Raw genomic sequence first — 26,308 nt, 5'->3', positions numbered from 1 at the left:
TTAACTGTCTCCTGAATCAGTCTCACTTATTCTAGGGCTATCTCCCAGAAAAGGAGTTTCAGGCCATGGACTCCACCGCAGCTAAAAGCAGACTTGTCTGAGCACTCCAATACTCCATTTTCTGCAGAATGGAAGAGATTCTCTCTCTCCAGAAATACCAGGTTTTGGAAAGGGACAAAGCCCAACCTTCCCAGAAGACCGCCAGCAAAAGCAACCTTCACAAACCCTGGATTTACCATGCTTCCTGTTTTCTTCCCTGAGAAGATGATCGTCACCTCTTTGAAACCACCCAGCCACATGAGGTAGCAAAGCTGCATTCTATCCAAGGGGCTGCAGGGGACACTGCTTTAACATACTCAAACTGAGAGACTTTTTAAAAAATCTCACTGCTGTCTAGTCGATTCCGACTCATAGTGACCCTATAGGACAGAGTAGAACTGCCCCATAGGGTTTCCAAGGCTGTAAATCTTTACAGAAGGAGACTGCAATATCGTTCTCCCACAGAGTGACTGCTGGGTTCAAACTGCTGACCTTTGGGTTAACAGCTGAGCACTTTAACCACTGCGCCACCAGGGCTCCCTTGAAATTTGATAGCCATTTAGTAAATGATGACAGAGAAGGATATAAATTACACAGACAACCCAAAACCCGTAGAAGGGGCACAAAATCCAAGAAAAGAGCATACAGCTCTCTCCGTCTTGGAAACAGTTACTCCTTAAATTATGGGCAACCCAAATTGTCATTGTTGTTAGGTGCCATTGAGTTGATTTTGATTCATCATGATCCCATGTGACAGAGAACTGCATCATAAGGTTTTCTTAGTTGTAATCTTTTTATTTTATCATGCTTTAGGTGAAAGTTTACAACTCAATTTAGTTTCTAATACAAAAATTTATACACACATTGTTATGTGACCCTAGTTGCAATCCCTATAATGTGACAGCACACTCCTCCTTTCCACCCTGGATTTCCCATGTCCATACAACCAGCATCTCTCACTTTCTTCCTTCTCATCTCTTCTCTGTACAGGAGTGCCCATTTAGTCTCATGTTTTATCTACTTGAGCTGAGAAGCACACTCTTCACAAGTATCATTTTATGTCTTATATTCCAGTCTAATCTTTGTCTGAAGAGTTGCCTTTGGGAATGGTCTTAGTTCTTGGTTAACAGACAGTCCAGAGGCCTTGTCGTCTGGGGTTCCTCCAGTCTCGGTCAGACAATTAAGTCTGGTCTTTTTTGCTAGAATTTGAGTTCTGTGCCCCACTTTTCTCCTGCTCTGTCAGAGATTCTCTGTTGTGTTCCCTGTCAGGGTGGTCATTGGTGGTAACTGGGCACTGTCTAGTTTTTCTGGTCTCAGACTGATGGAGTCTCTTGTTTATATGGCTCTTTTTGTCTCTTGGACGAATAGTTTCCTTGTGTCTTCGGTGTTCTTCATTCTCCTTTGCCCCAGGTGGGTTGGGACCAATTGATCCATCTTAGATAGCTGCTTACTAGCTTTTCAGACCCTAGATGTCACTCGGAAACCCTGGTGGCGTAGTGGTTAAGTGCTACGGCTGCTAACCAAACGGTCGGCAGTTGGAATCTGCCAGGAGCTCCTTGGAAACTCTATGGGGCAGTTCTACCCTGTCCCATAGGGTTGCTATCAGTCGGAATCGACTCGACGGCACTGGGTTTGTTTGTTTTTTTTTTTTTCCAGAAAACTGGTGTTTCTTTCACAGTGGAATAATGCAAGGAACTAGAAGGGAATTGTGAACAGTTTTAACCTATCTTAGTTACAGTACCTTTACTGTATTTCCAGCCACTATGTATGTTGCTTTTAGGATGCTGCTCTCTTTAAAATTGTGGAAATAGGGGCTACTCTAATGAGAAAGCTTTTAGCCTCAATCCCTGATAAATATCATTTGGGTTTCTTTGACACTCTTGTGTGGTAAAGAGCAGTGGGACTCCAGTGACCTACGCTGTACTCACATGAGCTGAGCAACCAACAGAAATAACATCGCTTTGTCTCTGAGGAACTAATGGCAATTTACAGGCTTATTTAATTTTAGCCCATCTTCAAATGATCCTATAAAATTGTAAGGGAACAGATACTATCATCAGAGTATTACAAATAAAAAAATCAAGGCTCCAGAAGAACCATGAGTGAAGACTTTCACAGACCAAGGGGACTCAGCAGTGCACCAGGCCAGGACAGGAGAAGCTGTTGCTTTAAGATGTGCCTCAGGCTGGCAGGGCAAACACTTGGGTCAGCTTCCTCAGCAGGAGTCTCCCTTCCCTTCCTTTAGTGTATACTCCACTCATCTCTAGTCTGAGATGATATCTAAAGGGCTCTCTGCTCAACTCTCAGCCTTGGTCAACTGCTACTCAGCCTTTCAGAAAATCCCTTCCTCCAAGGAATCCAGCTTGTTTCCCCAGGGCTTCTTCTGATTCTTACAAAATGCATTTAGTTTAGACACAAAAATTAGCTAGCCCCCTTCATGATCTTATTTGATTTGTGGCTATTTTATTCCTTTACTTCCAACTGAGTTTACCTAATTTCTTTCCTTCTTAGAGCTTTATTGACATATAACTGACATATAATAATGTACACATATTTAAAGTGTACAATTTGGTAAGTTTTAACATAGCTATACTATACGCTTGAAACCATCACCACAATCAAGACAATAAATATATCAGACAAGTTTTGACATACGTACAGTATACCCTTTGCTGTTGAGTCAATTCTGACTCGTAACGATACTATAGGACAGAGTAGAACTGCCCCATAGGGTTTCCAAGGAGCGGCTGGTAGATTTGAACTCCTGACCTTTTGGTTAGCAGCCAAGGCTGCTCTTAACCACTATGCCACATTTAAAACCATCACCACAATCAAGACAATGAACATATCAATCATCACCAAAATTTTCTTCATGTCCCTTTATAACCCTTCCCACTCACATCTTCCCTCCAGACCTCACCCTCAGGCAAACTCTGATCTGCCTTCTGTCACTAGAGATTAGTTGGTATTTTCTAGAATTTTATTTAAATAGAATAATAGAATATGTACTATTTCTTGTTTGTTTTCCTTAGTTCCACATAAATATTTGAGTTTCATCTATGTTGGATATATCACATTTCTATTCATTTACCCAGATTGTATGGATATATTACATTTCTATTCATTTACCCAGATTGTTACTAGTTTTGCCTATTACAAATAAAACTGCTATGAACACTAATGTACAAGGTTTTGAACGGGCATAAAGTTTTCATGACATTGGGTAAATGCCTAGGATTGGAATGACTGGGCCGTATGGTAGGTACATGTTTAACTTTTTAAGAAACTGTCAAACGGCTTTCCAAAGTGGCAGTACCATTTTACTTTATACCAGCAATGTATAAGAGTTCCAGTTCCTCTATATCTTCACCAACATTTGGTATGGTTGGTCTATTTTTTTTTTTTTTTTTAATTTTGGCTATTCTAGTGTAGCATGGTATTTCATTGTGGTTTAATTTGCATTTGCCCCATGACTAACGATGCTGAACATCTTTTTATATGCTCATTTACCATTTGTATATCTTCTTTAAGGAAGTGTTCAAATCTTTTGTCCATCAAAAATTTTTTTTGTCTTATTATTAAGTTGTAAGAGTAGCTTCCCACTGTACAGAAATATTACATATATCACACAATGGATATATGTCATACATTGTCAGATAATGTTTTGCAAATATTTTCTCCCAGCCTGTAATTTGCCTATGCATTTTTGTAACAGTGTCTTTTGAAAAACAAATATTTTTAACTTAGATAAAGTCCAGTTTATTGTTTTTTTTTTCTTCTATAGTTTGTGCTTTTTGTATCATACTCTGTCCTATAAGGTCAGTAACTTTGAGTCAGAATCAACTTGACAGCAACGGGTTTGGTTTGTTTTTTTGGAGTTTTTGCCAAACCCAAGGTCATTAAGATTTTCTTGTATGTTTTCTCCTACATTTAACAAATACCTTATTTATTTATTTTTTTTAATGAAAACTAAATAAGAAATACCAAAAGAGGAGGAAGGCTTTTGACTATACAGCCCTACCTTCAAGATAGATTCAAACTGCTAACCTTTTGGTTAGCAGCCAAGCTCTTAACCACTATGCCACTAGGGCCCCTACCTTCAATTAGTGCCATAGAATGTTAAACCCAACCCTCTCTTTGATGATCCTGTTGACTGAAAAGACTGTACTCTCCAGAAGGCTGACAACCCCCTATATATTAACACAAATCCTAAGAACAGGGCTACCAAAAATCAGTGGCAACTACTCAATGCTCTCTACAAAAGCACCTCTACAATAATGCCTGATTCATCAGCCTGTCTTTTACCTAATTTTGTTCTTTTATTTCAAGGACTGTAATTACCCTGTGTATCTGGCTTGCTATTTCTCCCTTCCTCAGGACAGCTGGACTAGAAAATCCATAAACTCAAACTGCAAAGAATTATGAGTTTCTCTGCCCAGAGGAACTCATAATTCAGCAATTTTACCCCCAAAAAGTAAAAAATACGCAATTCATTAGCTAACAAAATTCTGTCAGATCTTTACAAATATGAAGAGTCGACTATTACATTTAACAGAATCAAATCAATTTACCATCTCAATCTTTTAATATTGAATTAAAACCTCATAGAATAATTCTATACATATGTATAAAAAAAGTATACTTATGTATACACACATATAATTTATATTATTGTAATATTTTTAAATTTAATAAATTATAACATTATTGTAATTTAACTTATATCTTTATTCCAAAGGACCAGAGTTACTTAATAATTAACACAACCAACAAGCATGACTGAGTGCCTATGCTCTTTTAAAGATTAATGTTCAAATAGGCAAGTCTCCCTCTTTCTCTGAAATTCATTCTGATTCTCATTATCACTGTGTCTTCAAAAACCTCTGACTATAAGTAAGAAATATACTTCAAGCTAGTTTAAGCAACAGAGGGAAATTTATTATAAGAAAATAGGAGTATCATTCAGTCCAAAATAAACATGGGATGCTACTGACTCCCTCTCTCCCTATCTCAGGCTGCACAGTTTCACACATCTGCTTCTCTCTAAATGTTCACTTTCTATACTGACTGGCTTTCTCTGCTACAACATATACACTAAAGATAATAGATGCCTCACAACTATAAGTTTTACTTATCTTAAGTCAACTGACCAACCTGCAGAGTTCATGTGTCTCTCAATCCCAATTCCAAATTTTAGAAAAAAGAACTCAGTTGGCTCAGCTTTCGTCTTTCAGAGCAACGATGATCCAGAAGAAGACGGGGTCATTAGTACACAGATGGTTGAAAGGGTTCTTTCCTGTATGTAAGGGTGGGGAGGAGGGATTGATAATCTAAGGAGACATCACATAACGTATCCACCGTAAATAAACATACTGGAATTGTAAAATCAAGATAAGAAAGATGAGGGTCTCTTAAGATACATAATTAACCACAGGAATGCTAAAAATATTTAAAGCAGTACTCACACACTCTGCCAAATTGTTCCACACTCTAATTATGCATAAAGAGATCATATATAGAATACATATAATATTGACCAACCATAACTGTATAAATACCAGTTCTCCTACTTATTGGCAAAGACAACAAGAAAATTAAAAATATAAAAAAATATGTAAAAATATAAAAGTTGGCCAGATAAGACTGCAAAAGGAATTCAGCAGGGAAATTTCAGATTAAGCTCTGACTTGTAAAGAACATGAAGTCACTTGAAAGCTGAACAAACTTAAAAATCAATGACTTTTCTTGGGCCCATCAGAGAACTGAAGTCACAGAACAAACCATCACCCCAAAACTGTGAAAGACATGTGCATCCAGGGAGGCACAACAACTGAGATCTGTTTACCTGGAGTAGAAGCTCCTGGCACTATAAACTAGTATGAACACTTAAATGATAATTTTGGTGAATTGCTGGAGACTGAGTGTGGAATACAGTAAGAGTAAGAAACTCCTGGGGACTTCAGTCTTAGGGGCATCCCACACTTTCATGAGCTTTCCCTTAAGAACCCCACCATGTTCCCGTGGTGAGGATTTGAGGATGACCCTCTTCTGGCTCTAGCAAGCAGAAGGAAAGAGTTAATTCCAGAGATTTCTACATTTTAATAAAAAGGCCTACTTTATAGGGAAAGGATTTTTCCAAAGCTCAATTTTAAAACTATCCCAGGTGGGCCAAGGAATTGCCTCCTCACTCTAGCTGCCTCTAGCCAGTACTAGTCTTCCTGTCTCACACATCAATGGGCAATAGAGATCAGGGCTTCAAGGAAATAGATTGTAAACACAGCAGCCAGAGAAGGGAGTAGGAGGCAAAGGGGGGGGGGATATTATACACTAGAAAAATGCTTATGACATTCTCAGCCCCCAGACACAGGCTTTCAAAAGACTGAGATTTAATTGGATGAATATACAATGCTTGCTCTCCCCTATACTTTACCACCATAACAACAGGGACCCAGTATAATAGTGGATTACAGAAGAAAGAACTGAATAGACTCTACTTGAGGTGGAGTTCTTAGGGAGACTCAAAGGCAAAAGGGGAGACAATAACAATGACGCTAGAGAAATTTGGATCTCTAGAACCTATAGCTACAATGAACACTAAACGTTGCCCAACTCCTAGCCAGATAACATACATCCTCATGCAGAGGGTCTATTTACCTCAGTTTCTATTACCTGATACAACACGTCCAGCTTTAGACAAAAAATATTATAAGACATGACAAACGGCAAGAAAAACGAAAGACAGAAAAGGTAAAGCAATAATCAGAACACGACACAGAATTTTCAGACAGTGAATTGAAAATAACTATGATTAATATGTTTTTAAGGCCCCTAATGGAAAAAAGCGGGAACCCTGGTGGCGTAGTGGTTAAGTGCTACAGCTCCTAACCAAAAGGTCAGCAGTTTGAATCCACCAGGTGCTCCTTGGAAACTCTATGGGGCAGTTCTACTCTGTCCTATAGGGTTGCTATGAGTCCAAATAGACTCGACGGCAATGGGTTAATGGAAAAAGCAGGAAACATGCAAGAACAGATGGGTAATGAAAGCAGAAAGACAGAAATCAAAAGGAAATGCTAGAAATCAAAAAACAGTAACATAAAAGGAAAAAAAGAAAAGCCTTCAATGGGCTCATTGCAAACAGAAAAGGGAATAAAAAAAAAATGAAAACATGCAAGAACTGCAAGAACTGTGGAACAATATCTAAAGATGAGATATATGCATAAATGAAATACCAGAAGGAGAAGAGCAAATGAAACAGAGAAACCTTTGAAGCAATAGTGACTGAGACCTTTTCTTTCATGTTAAAATAATCTTTTATTCTGTTTTCAGTGAAAGTTTACAAAGCAAATTATGTTCTCATTTAACAATTTCTACACAAATTGTTCAGTGACATTGGTTAAATTTTTCACACAGTGTCAACATTCTCATTATTTCCATTCTGGTTGTTGACTGATTTCATATAGTTGATTTTTAAAAGGAGTGTAGTGCTCATGGATGATAGTCTTTATTTTATGAGCCAATCAGTTATTTAGCTAAAAACTGACCACACAGGCGGGGCCAAGATGGCGGACTAGGTGGACGCTACCGCGGATCCCTCTTGCAACAAAGACTCAGAAAAACAAGTGAATCGATCACATACATAACAATCTACGAACTCTGGACAACAAACATAGACTTAGAGATGGAGAATGAACAAATACGGGCAGACAGCGATCGTTTTCAGAACCAGGAGCCAGCGTACCAGGCAGGTGACCTTCGGAGCCTGATCTGGGGCAGAGCCCAGGGGGGCAGACGGCACAGACAATGAGCCCAGCCCTACCCCCCAAACTCATCCTGGGAGAGAGCCTAGCCAGTTGGCGCAGGCAGCGTAGCGGCACAGCCGGCGTAGTGGCACAGCCGGTGGGAGAAGCACCCGGGAGGCAGTGACTGATCTTGGAGCGGGGAGAGCAGCGTCCCAGCCGGGAAGCCGTCCCGCCGGGAGTTTGGCTGGAAGGGGGCGTGGCGCCAGCGTGGGGATCAGCTATATTTCCCTAAAGCGACCCCGGGGGCGGGCCCAGCTGTTCGTGCGGGTGACGCCCACCCAGTTCACGCAAGTGGTGCGAAGCACCGGAGGGAGAAGTCCCCGAGAGGAAGTGACCTGTCTCGGACCGGGGAGAGCAGCGTCCCGGCCGGGGAGCCGTCCGGCTGGAATTTTGGCGAGCACGGGTGGGGCGTGAGTGCGTTCCCCTGAATAGACCCCTGGAGTGGGCCCAGCTGTTCATGAGGGCGACGCCAACCCAGTTCCCGGGAGCGGTGCGGCGCACCAAAGGGAGAAGTCCCCTGGAGGAAGTGACTGGTCTTGGATCAGGGAGAGCAGCATCCCAGCCGGGGAGCCATCCCGCCAGGATTTTGGCGGACGTGGGCAGAGTGTGAACGCGGGGATCAGCTCTATATTCTGAGGTGCTACACTCCTAGCTCTCTGATCCCTCCCCCACCCTCCCCAGACGGCTCCATTAACGTCCGAATACCCTGAGCCACAGGGAGAATTCAGATAGGGATCTGACTGCATTTTTTTTTTTAGCTGATTACCTGGAAAAACTAGTTTCCCAGTGATGGCTCGGAGACAGCAGTCCATATCAAACCACATAAAGAAACAGAACATGACAGCTTCTCCAACCCCCAAACAAAAGAACCAAAATCTTTCCCAAATGAAGACACAATCCTGAAATTATCAGATACAGAATATAAAAAACTAATTTACAGAATGCTTAAAGACATCACAAATGAAATTAGGCTAACTGCAGAAAAAGCCAAGGAACACACTGATAAAACTGTTGAAGAACTCAAAAACATTATTCAAGAACATAGTGGAAAAATTAATAAGTTGCAAGAATCCATAGAGAGACAGTATGTAGAAATCCAAAAGATTAACAATAAAATTACAGAATTAGACAACGCAATAGGAAGTCAGAGGAGCACACTCGAGCAATTAGAATGTAGAATGGGACTTCTGGAGGACCAGGGAATCAACACCAACATAGCTGAAAAAAAATAAGATAAAAGAATTTAAAAAAATGAAGAAACCCTAAGAATTACGTGGGACTCTATCAAGAAGGATAACTTGTGAGTGATTGGAGTCCCAGAACAGGGAGGGGGGACAGAAAACACAGAGAAAATAGTTGAAGAACTCCTGACACAAAACTTCCCTGACATCATGAAAGACGAAAGGATATCTATCCAAGATGCTCATCGAACCCCATTTAAGACTGATCCAAAAAGAAAAACACCAAGACATATTATCATCAAACTTGCCAAAACCAAAGATAAAGAGAAAATTTTAAAAGCAGCCAGGGAGAAAAGAAAGGTTTCCTTCAAGGGAGAATCAATAAGAATAAGTTCAGACTACTCAGCAGAAACCATGCAGGCAAGAAGGGAATGGGACGACGTATACAGAGCACTGAAGGAGAAAAACTGCCAACCAAGGATCACATATCCAGCAAAACTCTCTCTGAAATATGAAGGAGAAATTAAGATATTTACAGATAAACACAAGTTTAGAGAATTTGCAAAAACCAAACCAAGGCTACAAGAAATGCTAAAGGAGATTGTTTGGTCAGATGACCAATAATATCAGGTACCACCACAATACAAGGTCACAAAACAGAACGTCCTGATATCAACTCAAATAGGGAAAGCACAAAAACAAACAAATTAAGATTAATTCTAAAAAATAAATAAACAAAATAATACACATAACAGGGAATCATGGAAATCAATAGATAGAAGATCACAATAATCAAAAAGAGGGACTAAATATAGGAGGCATTGAACTGCCAGATGGAGAGTGATACAAGGTGATATAGAACGACACAACTTAGGTTTTTACTTAGAAAAATAGGGGTAAAAAATAAAAAAAAAAAATAAGGTAACCACAAAAAGGAATATCAATTTCATAACTCAAGAAAAAAGTCAAGAAAAACGTAACGACTCAACTCACATAAAGTAAAACATTATGAAAATGAGGATCTCACAATCTACTAAGAAAAACGTCTCAGCACAAAAAAGCATGTGGAAAAATGAAATGGCCAACAACTCACATGAAAAGGCATCAAAATGACAGCACTAAAAACTTATTTATCTATAATTACGCTGAATGTAAATGGACTAAATGCACCAATAAAGAGACAGAGAGTCACAGACTGGATAAAGAAACACGATCCATCTATATGCTGCCTACAAGAGACACACCTTAGTCTTAGAGACACAAACAAACTAAAACTCAAAGGATGGAAAAAAATATATCAAGCAAACAATAAGCAAAAAAGAAGAGGAGTAGCAATATTAATTTCTGACAAAATAGACTTCATACTTAAATCCGCCACAAAGGATAAAGAAGGACACTATATAATGATAAAAGGGAGAATTGATCAGGAAGACATAACCATACTAAATATTTATGCACCCAATGACACGGCTGCAAGATACATAAATCAAATTTTAACAGAATTGAAAAGTGAGATAGACACCTCCACATTTATAGTAGGAGACTTCAACACACCACTTTCAGAGAAGGACAGGACATCCAGTAAGAAGCTCAATAGAGACACGGAAGACCTACTTACAACAATCAACCAACTTGACCTCACTGACTTATACAGAACTCTCCACCCAACTGCTGCAAAATATACTTTTTTTTCTAGTGCACATGGAACATTCTCTAGAATAGACCACATATTAGGTCATAAAACAAATCTTTGCAGAATCCAAAACATCGAAATATTACAAAGCATCTTCTCAGACCACAAGGCAATGAAGCTAGAAATCAATAACAGAAAAACTAGGGAAAAGAAATCAAATACTTGGAAAATGAACAATACCCTCCTGAAAAAAGAATGGGTTATAGAAGACATCAAGGAGGGAATAAGGAAATTCTTAGAAAGCAACGAGAATGAAAATACTTCCTATCAAAACCTCTGGGACACAGCAAAAGCAGTGCTCAGAGGCCAATTTATATCGATAAATGCACACATACAAAAAGAACAAAGAGCCAAAATCAGAGAACTGTCCCTACAACCTGAACAAATAGAAAGTGAGCAACAAAAGAATCCATCAGGCGCCAGAAGAAAACAAATAATAAAAATTAGAGCTGAACTAAAGGAATTAGAGAACAGAAAAACAATTGAAAGAATTAACAAAGCCAAAAGCTGGTTCTTTGAAAAAATTAACAAAATTGATAAACCATTGGCTAGACTGACTAAAGAAAAACAGGAAAGCAAACAAATAACCCGAATAAGAAACGAGAAGGACCACATCACAACAGAGCCAAATGAAATTAAAAGAATCATTTCAGATTACTACGTAAAATTGTACTCTAACAAATTTGAAAACCTAGAAGAAATGGATAAATTCTTGGAAAAATACTACCTACCTAAACTAACACATTTAGAAGTAGAACAACTAAATAGACCCATAACAAAAAAAGAGATTGAAACGGTAATCAAAAAAACTTCCAACAAAAAAAAGTCCTGGCCCAGACAGCTTCACTGCAGAGTTCTACCAAACCTTCAGAGAAGACTTAACACCACTACTACTGAAGGTATTTCAAAGCATAGAAAAAGACGGAATACTACCCAACTCATTCTATGAAGCTACCATCTCCCTGACACCAAAACCAGGTAAAGACATTACAAAAAAAGAAAATTTTAGACCTATATCCCTCAGGAACATAGATGCAAAAATCCTCAACAAAATTCTAGCCAATAGAATCCAACAACACACCAAAAAAATAGTTCACCCTGATCAAGTGGGATTTATACCATGTATGCAAGGCTGGTTTAATATCAGAAAAACCATTAATGTAATCCATCACATAAATAAAACAAAAGATAAAAACCACATGATCTTATCAATAGATGCAGAAAAGGCATTTGACAAAGTTCAACCCCCATTTATGATAAAAACTCTTACCAAAATAGGAATTGAAGGAAAATTCCTCAACATAATAAAGGGCATCTATGCAAAGCCAACAGCCAATATCACTCTAAATGGAGAGAACCTGAAAGCATTTCCCTTGAGAACAGGAACCAGACAAGGATGCCCTTTATCACCGCTCTTATTCAACATCGTACTTGAAGTCCTAGCCAGGGCAATTAGGCTAGACAAAGAAATAAAGGGTATCCAGATTGGTAAGGAGGAAGTAAAGCTATCACTATTTGCAGATGACATGATCGTATACATGGAAAACCCTAAGGAATCCTCCAGAAAACTACTGAAACTAATAGAAGAGTTTGGAAGAGTCTCTGGTTATAAAATAAACAGACAAAAATCACTTGGATTCCTCTACATCAACAAAAAGAACACCGAAGAGGAAATAACCAAATCAATACCATTCACAGTAGCCCTCAAGAAGATAAAATACTTAGGAATAAATCTTACCAAGGATGTAAAAGACCTATACAAAGAAAACTATAAAACTCTGCTACAAGAAATTCAAAAGGACACACTTAAGTGGAAAAACATACCCTGCTCATGGATAGGAAGACTTAACATAGTAAAAATGTCTATTCTACCAAAAGCCATATACACATATAACGCACTTCCAATCCAAATACCAATGTCATATTTTAAGGGGATAGAGAAACAAATCACTAATTTCATATGGAAGGGAAAGAACCCCCGGATAAGCAAAGCATTACTGAAAAAGAAGAAGAAAGTGGGAGGCCTCACTCTACCTGATTTCAGAACCTATTATACAGCCACAGTAGTCAAAACAGCCTGGTACTGGTACAACAACAGGCACATAGACCAATGGAACAGAATTGAGAACCCAGATATAAATCCATCCACGTATGAGCAGCTAATATTTGACAAAGGACCAGTGTCAGTCAATTGGGGAAATGATAGTCTTTTTAACAAATGGTGCTGGCATAACTGGATATCCATTTGCAAAAGAATGAAACAGGACCCATACCTCACACCATGCACAAAAACTAACTCCAAGTGGATCAAAGACCTAAACATAAAGACTAAAACGATAAAGATCATGGAAGAAAAAATAGGGACAACCCTAGGAGCCCTAATACAGGGCATAAACAGAATACAAAACACTACCAAAAATGATGAAGAGAAACCAGATAACTGGGAGCTCCTAAAAATCAAACACCTATGCTCATCTAAAGACTTCACCAAAAGAGTAAAAAGACCACCTACAGACTGGGAAAGAATATTCAGCTATGACATCTCAGACCAGCGCCTGATCTCTAAAATCTACATGATTCTGTCAAAACTCAACCACAAAAAGACAAACAACCCAATCAAAAAGTGGGCAAAGGATATGAACACACATTTCACTAAAGAAGATATTCAGGCAGCCAATAGACACATGAGAAAATGCTCCCGATCATTAGCCATTAGAGAAATGCAAATTAAAACTACGATGAGATTCCATCTCACACCGACTAGACTGGCATTAATCCAAAAAACACAAAATAATAAATGTTGGAGAGGATGCGGAGAGATTGGAACTCTCATACACTGCTGGTGGGATTGTAAAATGGTACAACCACTTTGGAAATCCATCTGGCGTTATCTTAAACAGTTAGAAATAGAACTACCATACAACCCAGAAATCCCACTCCTTGGAATATACCCTAGAGATACAAGAGCCTTCACACAAACAGATATATGCACACCCATGTTTATTGCAGCTCTGTTTACAATAGCTAAAAGCTGGAAGCAACCCAGGTGTCCATCAACGGATGAATGGGTAAATAAATTGTGGTATATTCACACAATGGAATACTACGTATCGATAAAGAACAGTGACGAATCTCTGAAACATTTCATAACATGGAGGAATCTGGAACACATTATGCTGAGCGAAATGAGTCAGAGGCAAAAGGACAAATATTGTATAAGACCTCTATTATAAGATCTTGAGAAATAGAAAAAACGGAGAAGAACACATACTTTTGTGGTTAAAAAGGGGGGAGGGAGGGAGGGAGAGGGTTTTTTATTGATCAATCAGTAGATAAGAACTGCTTTGGGTGAAGGGAAAGACAACACTCAATACAAGGAAGGTCAGTCTAATTGGACTGGACTAAGAGCAAAGAGGTTTCCGGGATATAATGAAAGCTTCAAAGGTCAGCGGAGCAGGGGCTGGGGTCTGGGGAACTTGGTTTGAGGGGACTTCTAAGTCAATGGGCAAAACAATTCTATTATGAAAACATTCTGCATCCCACTTTGAAATGTGGTGTCTGGGGTCCTAAATGCCAACAAGCGGCCATCTAAGATACATCAATTGGTCTCAACCCACCTGGAGCAAAGGCAAAGGAAGAACACCAAGGTCACACGACAACTAAGAACCCAAGAGACAGAAAGGGCCACATGAACCAGAGACCTGCATTATCCTGAGACCAGAAGAACTAGTTGGTGCCCAGCCACAATCGATGTCTGCCCTGTCAGGGAGCACAACAGACAACTCCTGAGGGAGCAGGAGACCAATGGGATACAGACCCCAAATTCTCATAAAAAGACCATACTTAATGGTATACTGCGACTAGAGGAATCCCAGAGACAATGCTCCCCAGACCTTCTGATGGCACAGGACAGGAACCATCCCCGAAGACAACTCATCAGGCATGAAAAGGACTGGTCAGTGGGGGGGAGAGAGATGCTGATGAAGAGTGAGCTAATTAAATCAGGAGGACACTGGAGAGTGTGTTGGCAACTCTTGACTGGAGGGGGGATGGGAAGATAGAGAAAGAGGGAAGACAGCAAAATTGGCACGAAACGAGAGACTGAAAGGGCTGACTCAATAGGGGGAGAGCAAGTGGGAGAAAGGAGTAAGATGTATGTAAACTTACATGTGACAGACTGATTGGAATGGTAAATGTTCACTTGAAGCTTAATAAAAATTAATTAAAAAAAAAAAAAACTGACCACAGTGGACAGTTTCACCTCAAGGTTTAAAGAGCACTTCAGAGCAATATACCCAATCCTCATTTATCAACATGGTTATGTTCCAAAGACCAGGTTGTTATGCAAAAATCAGTGTTATGCGAAAATGGAGGATAACCATATCAGATCACAAAATGGAAGATGACTATATCATTACATAATCACCAAGTTACATCATTACATAACTGCCAAATTACATCATTACATAGCTGCCAAATTACATCATTATATAACTGCCAAACCACTGAGAATCATGGCCCAGCCAAGTTGACACATAACCTTAACCATCACAAAGCCAGCATTACTCTCACCTTACACTGCGACATTCATTACTGCCAGACATAGATCATTAATGCACAAAATAGTCAAATAGTAGATTTTTAACTATTGTAAATGTGAAATGTCAAATAATGAGAGTCAATAAGTGAGGAGTAGGTGCAATCTCAAGGAGTCCTCTAGTCTTAACCAGTTCAGTAAATCTCGACTTTTTAAGAATTTGAGTTCTGTTCCACTCAAAATTTGAGTTTAATCCCATTCTTTCAGGATCCATTTATTGTGGCCCTGATAAGAATGGTCAGCAGTGGTTGCCAAGTACCATCAAGTTTTTCTGGTCTCAGGGTAGATGAGGCAGTGGTTCATGTAGACAGTTGGTCCTGTAGATTAGTTTCTTCTCTGAGTCTTTAGTTTCCTTCTTTCTTTTTTGCTCCAGAGAACTTTTTAAAATTAATAAATGACATCCAACCACAGAGCCAGGAAGCTAAGAGAACATCAAACAGGATTTAAAAAAAAAAAAAAACCTAGAAAGATCCAATTTAACTGCACAAAACCAAAGATAAAATCTTGAAAAAAGTCAAAGCAGAAAAAAATTGCTTTACCTATATAGGAAGAAAAATGAGAATTACAGCAGACTTCTCATCAGAAACCATGCAAGTAGAAGGAGAGTAGAGTGAAATTATCTAAAGCGTTCAAAAAAAAAAAACACCAACTTCGAATTCTATATTCAGCAAAATTGTTCTTCAAAAGTTCAGGAGAAATAAAGACTTTCTTGGGCAAACAAAAACTGTGAATTCATCACCAGCAGATCTACCCTATGAGAAATGTCAGCAGAAGTTATTCAGGCAAAAGGAAAATTATACAGGTTAGGATCTACATAAAGAAAGGAAGTGTGTCAGAGAAGAAATAAATAAAAGTAAAATAAAAAATTTATTTGCCTTATTCTTAATTCATCTAAAAGTCTTCCTTTAAAGCAATAATAGCTGCAATATATTGGGTGGTTATAAAAACCAGTTGCCATCAAATCGATTCTGACTCATAATGACCCTATAAGACAGGGTAGAACTGTCCCACTGGGTTTCCAAGGAGCAGCTGGTGGATTCAAACTGCCGATCTTTTAGAGAACAACTGAGCTCTTAACTCTCGTGCCACCAGGGCTCCTGGGTGATTATAACATACAAAATCATATAGATAATTAAAATGAATGACAGCAATGTCACAAGAGACAAGAGGGAGAAATTGGAAATACTCTGCTATATAGTGTTATTTGAAAGTGAACTGATTAGTTGTAGACATATATTGCAAACACTAAGGCAATCATAAAAAAATTGTTTTAAAAAATTAATTGATATGCTAAGAGATAATATGGAATCATATGAAATATTCAATTTCAACCAGAAAAGTCAGAAGCGGGGGGTGTGTGGAACAAACATCAAATGCAAAGAACAGAAAAGTCACAAACATGACAGATATTAGTCCAACTGTATAAATGTGAGTGGTCTAATTGGGCAAAGATTAATTCTCCTACTTAATGACTTGGCTGAGATTTTTTCTGAATGTCGTTTACATGAAAATTCTTTGTATTACCTTTGCAACTTTTTTGCAAATTTAAAAACTATACTTCAATAATATATATTTTTAATTCTAAAATTAAAAGGTTATTAAAAAAAGAAATCTAGCTAGTATCATAGAGTTCATCATCTTAGGTATTCTTAAATCCTCTTCCCAAAATGCATTGCATTAAATCCCAAGAGGATTTGAGTTCATCAGCAAATGCAGAGTTAAACATAGCATTGTCTATAACAGCACTGTTTAATAAAACATTCTACAATGACAGAAATGTTCTATATCTGCACTCTCCAATATGATAGCCACTAGCCACATGTGGCTATTGAGCCCTTGAAATGTGTCTAATGTGACTAACAAACTAAATGTTTTGTTTTATCTTATTTCAATAAATTTATATGGCCACATGTGCCTAGTGGCTACCATATTAGACAGTGTAAGTCCCTTGTACAAGGTGAACAAATCTCTTCATTTAGACAAGAAATTCACTCTTCCATCCAGTTCCGGCACGAGATTTTGTATTTTATCAATTCTAAGATTTTTTATAGTTGGAATTCATGACACCATGAATTTCGAAAAACTTGTCAATCTTTATCACTCTATCTATAAAAGTATAAATTTTGCAAGTATAATATCAGAAAAAGAGAAATAAAATAAGATCAATCCCAATTTTAAAATACCTATGCATCCCATGGAAACCCTGGTGGCGTAGTGGTTAAGTTCTACAGCTGCTAACCCAAGGGTCAGCAGTTCAAATCCTCCAGGCGCTTCTTGGAAACTCTGTGGGGTAGTTCTACTCTGTCCTATCAGGTCGCGATGAGTTGCAATCGACTTGACGGCACTGGGTTTGGTTTTTTTGGTATGCATCCCATATTGTAAATTTCTATTTTACTACATGTTCTATAACTCCTAGGTCAGCTTTCATCACAAGAATTCTCTGTGAACTAGACTGAGAAACATCAGAATGGATTCCAAGATACTAACACATATTTAAAGCCTATATTATGGTGCTGTTAAAACAGTCTGATTACCAAAACCAAACCCGTTGCCGTTGAATCGATTTCAACTCATAGCAACCCTATAGGGCAGGGTAGAACTGCCCCACAGTGTTTCCGAGAAGCAGCTGGTGGATTAAAATTGCCCATCTTTTGGGTAGCAGCTGTGTGCTTAACCACTACAGCACCAGGGCTCCAAACACACACCAGGGGCAGCATATTCATTTTAGACAAAGTCACCTTTAAGATACAAATTATTAAGTAGGCAAAGATGAGCATTTAAAGAAATTTCATCCACAGAGCAAGAATGTACACTTTCGTTTGATAGAATATATAAAATAAAAACTAAATACCAGGAGAAATGTATAAGGACGCAATTGTTTGGAAAGTTCCTAACTTCAATCTCTAACAGACCATGTTACTGTTAACACAGAAGAACACTGTTATTGTTAGTTGTTGAGTCGATTCCGTCTCACAGCAACCCTGTATGTACAGAGTAGGACTGCTCCATAGGTTTCCCAAGGCATGACCTTTTGGAAGCTGATCACCAGGCCTGCCTTCCAAGGTGCCTCTGGGTGGGACAGCTCATATTAGGAATATTAAAATGTTTATAATTCCAAGTGCAAAGATTTATATACAAAGATATTAGTAGCAGTTACCATTTGAGTGCTTACCACATCCCAGGCATTATGGTAGGAACTTTACATGTATTTATGTACAACAAAGGCAGGAATAATAAGAAATAAGGTAAAAAAGAATTTTTACTAATATGGAACAATGACATGAAATGGGAAGGGAATTCTGGAAAGCATGATTTTAGCATTACCATCATATTTGCTCTTTACATTTTATGTTCTGATTAATTTAGATTTAAAGTAATAGGAGTGTTGGGCAAAAGTCAGTCATGATGAGTAAATGTTGATACAATTTACCAAGCTGATATCCCAGTATAAATATCTACTGACATATAGCACAGCATATTAGTTGAGATAAGGGTTTAGAGTCAGAGGGACTTGAGTTTGAGTCCTGGCTTCACCATTTTCTACTTGAAAAAGTTTTTTATTTTTTTTAAACTTCTTTTCTAAGCCTTAGTTACCTTATCTGTGAAAGGGAGATACTAATAGTAGAATTAAGCAGATGTATTAGACTTAACATAAAAACCAAACCAAACCTGTTGCCGTCAAGTTGATTCCAACTCACAGACTTAAGACAGTGAATGGTAAACTGCAAGCATGCTTGGGTTATATTGTCCACTCATTCATGTTGCCTTCTATTGTCTACATAGTTGTCAAATCTCACAGAAGAGATGGAGACAAGTCAGTTTGAATGTGGATTTTTCCTTAGCACAATCCTACTCTCCCATACTCTTTTAATTTACTAGTGATTATTCTTGTCCACTTCTGATTTCCAAAAAAAAAAAATTTTTTTTTATTTTTTTTATTTCACACACACACACACGTATATATGTGTCACCTCACCATAAGCTTTGAGATTAATAATTCATGGGTTTCATGTTTTTCAAGAGAGTCATTTGCTACCAAATGAAAACCTGTACAGGATAAAGATGTGTCCAGGATACTCCTACCAAGGGAATTTGTCATTGTTCCAAACATAAGACTTGCTTCCCCCACAAACACTCAGATAAAACAATATATCTAATTGGAAACTAGCAGTAAAATGCTGTTGTTAGGTGACATCAAGTCAATTTTGACTAATAGTGACCCCGTGTCACAGAGTAAAACTGCCCCACAGGGTTTCCGAGGTTGTAATCTTTATGGAAGCAGATTTTCAGGTCTTTCTCCCATGGAGCAGCTGAGTGGATTTAAACTGCTGACCTTTCAGTTAGCAGCTAAGCAATTAACCACTGTGCCACCAAGGCTCCTGAGCAGTAAAATTAAAAAAAAAAAAAAATTGCCATCGAGTGGATTCTGACTCATAGTAACCCTATAGGACAGAGTAGAACTGTCCCGTATGGTTTCCAAGGAGCACCTGATGGATTTGAACTAATGACCTTTTGGCTAGCTGCTGTAGCACTTAACCACTACAGCACCAGGGTTTCCAGCAGTAAAACAGATACCCTTTAAATATGACCAGGATTGTGCTAAAGTCCATTGCAAATAGCCTTAGTGCATGAGTATGAATCTCTGGCTGGGGAGGCAGCAGGGGTCAATTAAATTAAAAGCCATCTCACCAGATGAGTTGGTACGCTTTTAGAGAAAGTAATAAAATACCCAAGTCAAAATGGTTTAAAAAAAAGTGGGGGTGGGTATTTAATGGCTTGTAGAACTTAATGATTAATGGGCAAAGATGATTTTGGGCACAGCTGAATCCAAGAGCTCAAACCATGTTACCAGAATTCAGTATCTCCCCAGTCTTGGCTCTGCTTCCTTCTTTGCTGGCTCTACCCCAGGAAGCCACTCCCACCATGGTGACAGTAAAGGAGACAAAATGGCTGCCAGCAGCCTCCAGCTACATCCTTCTCTTTACAACCAAAGCAGAAAAGAAGAGCTTCTCTTCCCCCACAGGTTGAACAAAGTCCTGCAGTTGTATTTCATTGGCCCAAATTAGATTACCTACTCATCCCTAAATCAATGTAGCATATAGGTCATGGTGACTGGCTCATGCTGAAAGCTGAGTGCAGCCCCAACCAGACCACAGAATATGAGAGTGGCTGGTCCCCTTAAACAAATGGAATGGAGTCCTGGCAAACCTACAGGAATGCCCACTAACATCAGATGTTCCATTTGGAAAATCATATAGGAAACAAAGTGAGATTTAAAAAAATGAGCTTAGGAAAATATCACCTTAGATTAGGTTCTTTTATCTGGATAATTGCTAAATACTCTGCTTTTCTTTGGCCATTCACCCACCCACTTTAACTTCACCCCGGGCCTCTATGACACTGAAGAACACAGATATCAGGGAATCTACTATTACTCAAAGAATACAGATTAGATCTGGCTTTGTAGACTGTCCTTAAAAAACTTCAGCTTTGGCACAGTAAGATGGTGAAGTTAGTGGATGCTCCCATTTACTCCCCCAGCAACTAACACACTGAATAGCAAATAAAACAAGCACATATTGAGATCTCATAACCCTGGAGAGCAGCTGAAGTATTGGAAAGTTGGGGTGAATCCAGAAGCAAGGGAGAGGAGGAAAGGGGTCACCTTAGAAGTCGGGAGAGCCTATCCACTAATATCAGAAGTGCTTTCTCAGTGCAGCCAATTTGGGATGCGGCTGGCTAACATGTCAAACACAGAACACAGAAAAGGACCTAATCTGAGGAAGCTCTAACCCAATTTTTCTTCTTAAGGCGGTGGAAATTGGCCATAGTTCACAGGCTGTGCAATTAGGAGGGGACTAAGGGAGACCATGGCATTGTGTGAGAGTGCTATTGAGTCTTACTGAAGCCCCAGATGGACAGTTACTAGCATCAGAAGGAACTTCGAGGGCAGCAGGGCAAGGGGAATACTTCAGACTGACAGGAACAAAGGAAACAGCCCATAGCGAGGCATTGTGGGAGTGTCTCCGCAGGGGCGCTGGTGACAGAAAGACATAGAGACCCTCACACCATCACTACAGGAAAGTCGAGTCCTACCACGTACTGCAGAGTCTCCAAACAACTAAACCACCCATCTCCCATGCATGCATATTGAATTCCAGAGACCAAACCTATAGAACTCCTGAACCAGCACTGAAAAAAACCTAAGGATAAGAGTGTCATCTAGTGGTTTTCAGGAGAAGCTACCAAGCCTGCTGCTGCCAGGTCATTGTGACTCAGTGAACCTGCGGGGCTGAGGGATGCTGTGCCATGAGGTTCCCAGAGCTGCGTCTTTTTGGAGGCAGTCTGCAGTATCTTTCTCCCATGGAGCAGCTGGTAGGTGTGGACCTCGGCCTTTTGGTTGGCAGCTGGGTGCCTGGATGCTGCACTGCCAGGGCACCCAATCAGAAAATTTGCCCACAATAAAGAGAATAAAAAAATTGAAGCAAAATTTTTAAAAAGAAAATAAAATGGCCCAAATTCAACAAAAGTTAGTAAAATACATGAAACAACAAGAGAAGAAGGAACAATCAAAAGCAAAATATGAAAAGGTGGTCTTTCCTATGGAAGCCAGAATAATGCAAACAATTGATAAGATTCAGACTATGTTGCTAAATATATTTAAAGAAAGCAAAAAGCACACAGAAAACAAAAAAAGCTGAGTTCAGAAAACAAATGGAGGAAAAAGATGAAAACTTAACAAAGAAATTGAAAAAAAAAAAAACCAGAGAACTACTGGAATTGAAGAATAAAACATTCAAATTAGAAAAAGTAAGAGAAAGACTCAACAATAGAGTCAAATAGACAGAGGATAGAATAAGTGAATTGGAAGACAAAATAACTTACCAAGTCTCAAAAGAAACCAGGGAAAAGAACGAAAAAAGCAGATAAACCCAAAAGGAAATGTGGAATTCAATTAAGAAACCTAATATTAGGGAGGTGGAGCCAAGATGGCGGAATAGAGAGACGCTTCCATCAAGCCCTCTTTAAAACAAAGACCCGAAAAAACAAGTGAAACGAGTATATTTGTGACAAGCTGGGAGCCCTGAGCATCAAAGGCAAGCTTAGACAATGAACTGAGGGGCAGGGGAAGGAAGAGACTGTTCAGAAGTGAAGAGGAGTTGCCGGACCTGAATAGTGGGAAGCCCTCAGGCACCATTCCCAGAGCGGCTGCGGCTGTGGTGGCAGCAGAGGCGGCAGCGGGCTGATCCTAGCATTCGGCAGCAGTTTCCTCAGAGAGAAGCAGCCAGCCACACAGCCCACTCACACCTCTGGAACCGGAGCAGAAGGGCGCTCTCGGCAAAAGCTAAGTACTTAAGTATATTTTACCGCCCCCCCCACCCCCAACACAGCTTCAGTGGCTGAATCCCTAGGCCTGAGATAGACCCTGATGAGCACCTGGAGCCGTCCTCCTGGCCTTGGGGAAGGAAAAAATTTGCAACTGGGGGGAAAAGATAGTTTGCTAGCTCTGTTAACTGAGGGAGCTCAGGACACAAGCGGCTCCTATCCAGGTGAAAACCGTCCGTGGACCTTGAGCACCTTTCCCTTCCGCATGGACCTGTGTGGGAATATTTCGGGAGAATAGGCCCCTGTTGGCAAACTCCAACCATTTCAGCGGTGCGGTGCAGAGGTGTGTGTTTGACATTCGACATTGCTTTGCCTATTAAACAAGGTCCTCACCCACCCACAGCAGGGGCCTAAGGACTGGTGGCTCCACTTGGGTCGTCCAGCCACCCGCAACAGGGGTCCAGGGATAACTGGTACCTCCCAGTCCTTACAAGAAAATCTTTGGGTGCCCATGGTCCCTCTGCAGAGCCCAACCACCAGCACGCTCTAGGGAACAGAGACGCGTTTTCCTCAGAGACACTTGGGGGACGGTTCTCAGCCCCCTGCTTTGTTCAGAGCATGACCCCCTGCTGCAATCAGATACGAGTATATACACCAATCACCCCTGCCCCTCTAAGACTGTTGGACAGAGCCTGTACCACACACTTGAGATCAGCTACCTGGAAACCTGAGCTGAATTCATACAAGAAAACTGAATGGACTCCTAGACTGATATACCTGATAACAGCTCTAGCCAGCTGGGGACAGGACACCACAGTTCCAAAGGTGAAAATAATCAAGCTAGCTCACTGAAGCAACCCATAGGAATATACCAAAACAAAACAAAGCAAGCAACTACAACGCAGTAAGCAAGCATAAACTAATACAATAACTTATAGATGGCTCGGAGAAAATAGTCAATATCAAGTCACATAAAGAAACAGGCCATGATCACCTCAACAGGCTCTCAAAACAAAGAATCCAGGAATTACCAGATGCAGAATACAGAAGTTTAAAATACAGAACACTTCAAGACACCAGGAAGGAAATGAGGCAATACGCACAGAAGCCAAGGAACACACAGATGAAGCAACTGAAGAACTCAGAAAGATTATTCAGGAACATAATGAAAAGTTTAATAAGCTGGAAAAATCCATAGACAGACAGCAATCAGAAATTGAGAAGATTAACAATAAAATTACAGAATTAGATAACTCAATAGAAAGAGGAGCAGAGTTGAGCAAGTAGAAGCTAGAATTTTTGAACTTGAACATAAATCACTTGGCACTAATATATTTGAAGAAAAATCGGATAAAAGAATTTTTAAAAAATGAAGAAACTTTAAGAATCATGTGGGACTCTACCAAGAGAAATAACCTACAAGTGATTGCAGTACCAGAACAGTAAGGGATAACAGAAAATACAGAGAGAATTGTTGAGGATTTGTTCGCAGAAAACTTCCCTGATATTGTGAAAGATGAGAAGATATTTATCCAAGGTGCTCATCAAACTCCACATAAGGTAGGTCTGAAAAGAAAGTCACCAAGACATATTATAATCAAGCTTGCCAAACCAAAGATAAGGAGACAATTATAAGAGCAGGGAGGGATAAAAGAAAAGTCACCTACGAGGGAGAGCCAATAAGAACAAGCTCGGACTACTCGGCAGAAACCATGCAGGCAAGAAGGCAATGGGATGACATATTTAAAAAATTGAAGGAAAAAAATTGCCTGCCAAGAATCATATATCCATCAAAAGTGTCTCTTAAATATGAAGGGGAAATTAAGACATTTCCAGATAAACACAAGTTGAATGAATTCATATAAGCCAAACCAAAACTACAAGAAATACTAAAGGGAGTTCTTTGGTTAGAAAATCAATAATATAAGGAATCGACCCAAGACTAGAACACTGGGGAGAGCAACCAGAAGTCGACCCAGACAGGGAATTCCAAAAAAAAAAAAAAGCAAGATTAAAAAAAAAAAATAATAAGCCCAACACAGGGTAAGCTGATGTTATTATATAAAAGAAGACAACATTAAAATAATAAAGAAGGACTAAGAAATGTAATCATACACCTTCCAAATGGAGAGGAAGACATGGCGATATAAAGAAACAAAAATTAGTTATAAATTTAGAAAAATAACGGTAAATAATAAGGTAATCACAAAGGAGACAAACTATCCTACTCATCAAAATAAAATACAAGGGAAAAATACAGACTCAGCAGAAACAAAATCAACAACAACAAATATGAGGAAAGGACAATATATAAAGAAAATCTACTCAGCACATAAAATCAATTGGGAAAAAGAAACAGTCAACACACAAAAGAAGGCATCAAAATGACAGCACTAAATTCATACCTATCCATAATTACCCTGAATGTAAATGGACTAAATGCACCAAGAAAGAGACAGAGAGTGGCAGAATGGATTAAAAAACAAGATCCGTCTATATGCTGCCTACAAGAGACACACCTTAGACTTAGAGACATAAACAAACCAAAACTCAAAGGATGGAAAAAAAAAAATATCAAGCAAACAACAATCAAAAAAGAGCAGGAGTGGCAATGTTAATTTCTGACAAAATAGACTTTAAAGTCAAATCCATCAGAAAGGATAAGGAAGGACACTATATAATGATTCAAGGGACAATACACCAAGAAGATATAACCATATGAAATATTTATGCACCCAATGACAGGGCTGCAAGATACATAAAACAAACTCTATCGGCATTGAAAAGTGAGATAAACAGCTCCACGATAATAGTAGGAGACTTCAACACACCACTTTCAGTGAAGGACAAGACATCCAGAAAGAAGCTCAATAAAGACACGGAAGATCTAAATGCCACAATCAAACAACTTGACCTCGTAGACATATACAGAACACTCCACCCAACAGCAACCAACTATACTTTCTTTCCTAGTGCACATGGAACTTTCTCTAGAATAGACCACATATTAGGTCATAAAGCAAGCCTTAGCAGAATCCAAAACATTGAAATATTACAAAGCATCTTCTCTGACCATAAGGCTATAAAAGTGGAAATCAATAACAGGAAAAGCAGGGAAAAGAAATCAAACACTTGGAAACTGAACAATACCCTGCTCAAAAAAGACTGGATTATAGAAGGCATTAAGGATGGAATAAAGAAATTCAGAGAATCCAATGAGAATGAAAACACTTCCTGTCAGAACCTTTGGGACATAGCAAAAGCAGTGCTCAGGGGCCAATTTATATCAATAAATGCACACATACAAAAAGAAGAAAGGGCCAAAATCAAAGAACTATCCCTACAACTTGAACAAACAGAAAGAGAGCAACAAAAGAACCCCACAGGCACCAGAAGAAAACAAACAATAAAAATTAGAGCTGAACTAAATGAAAGGGAAAACAGAAAAACAATTGAAAGAATTAACAAGACCAAAAGCTGGTTTTTTGAAAAACTCAACAAAATTGATAAACCACTGGCCAAAATGACAAAAGAAAAACAGGAGAGGAAGCAAATAACCCAAATAAGAAATGAGAGGGGCGATATTACAACAGACCCAACTGAAATTGAAAGAATCGTATCAGACTACTATGAAAAACTATACTCAAACAAATTTGAAAACCTAGAAGAAATG

Source organism: Loxodonta africana, chromosome 1 (assembly GCF_030014295.1).
Source record: "Loxodonta africana isolate mLoxAfr1 chromosome 1, mLoxAfr1.hap2, whole genome shotgun sequence".
Taxonomy (NCBI): domain Eukaryota; kingdom Metazoa; phylum Chordata; class Mammalia; order Proboscidea; family Elephantidae; genus Loxodonta; species Loxodonta africana.
This window is presented reverse-complemented; position numbering follows the sequence as displayed.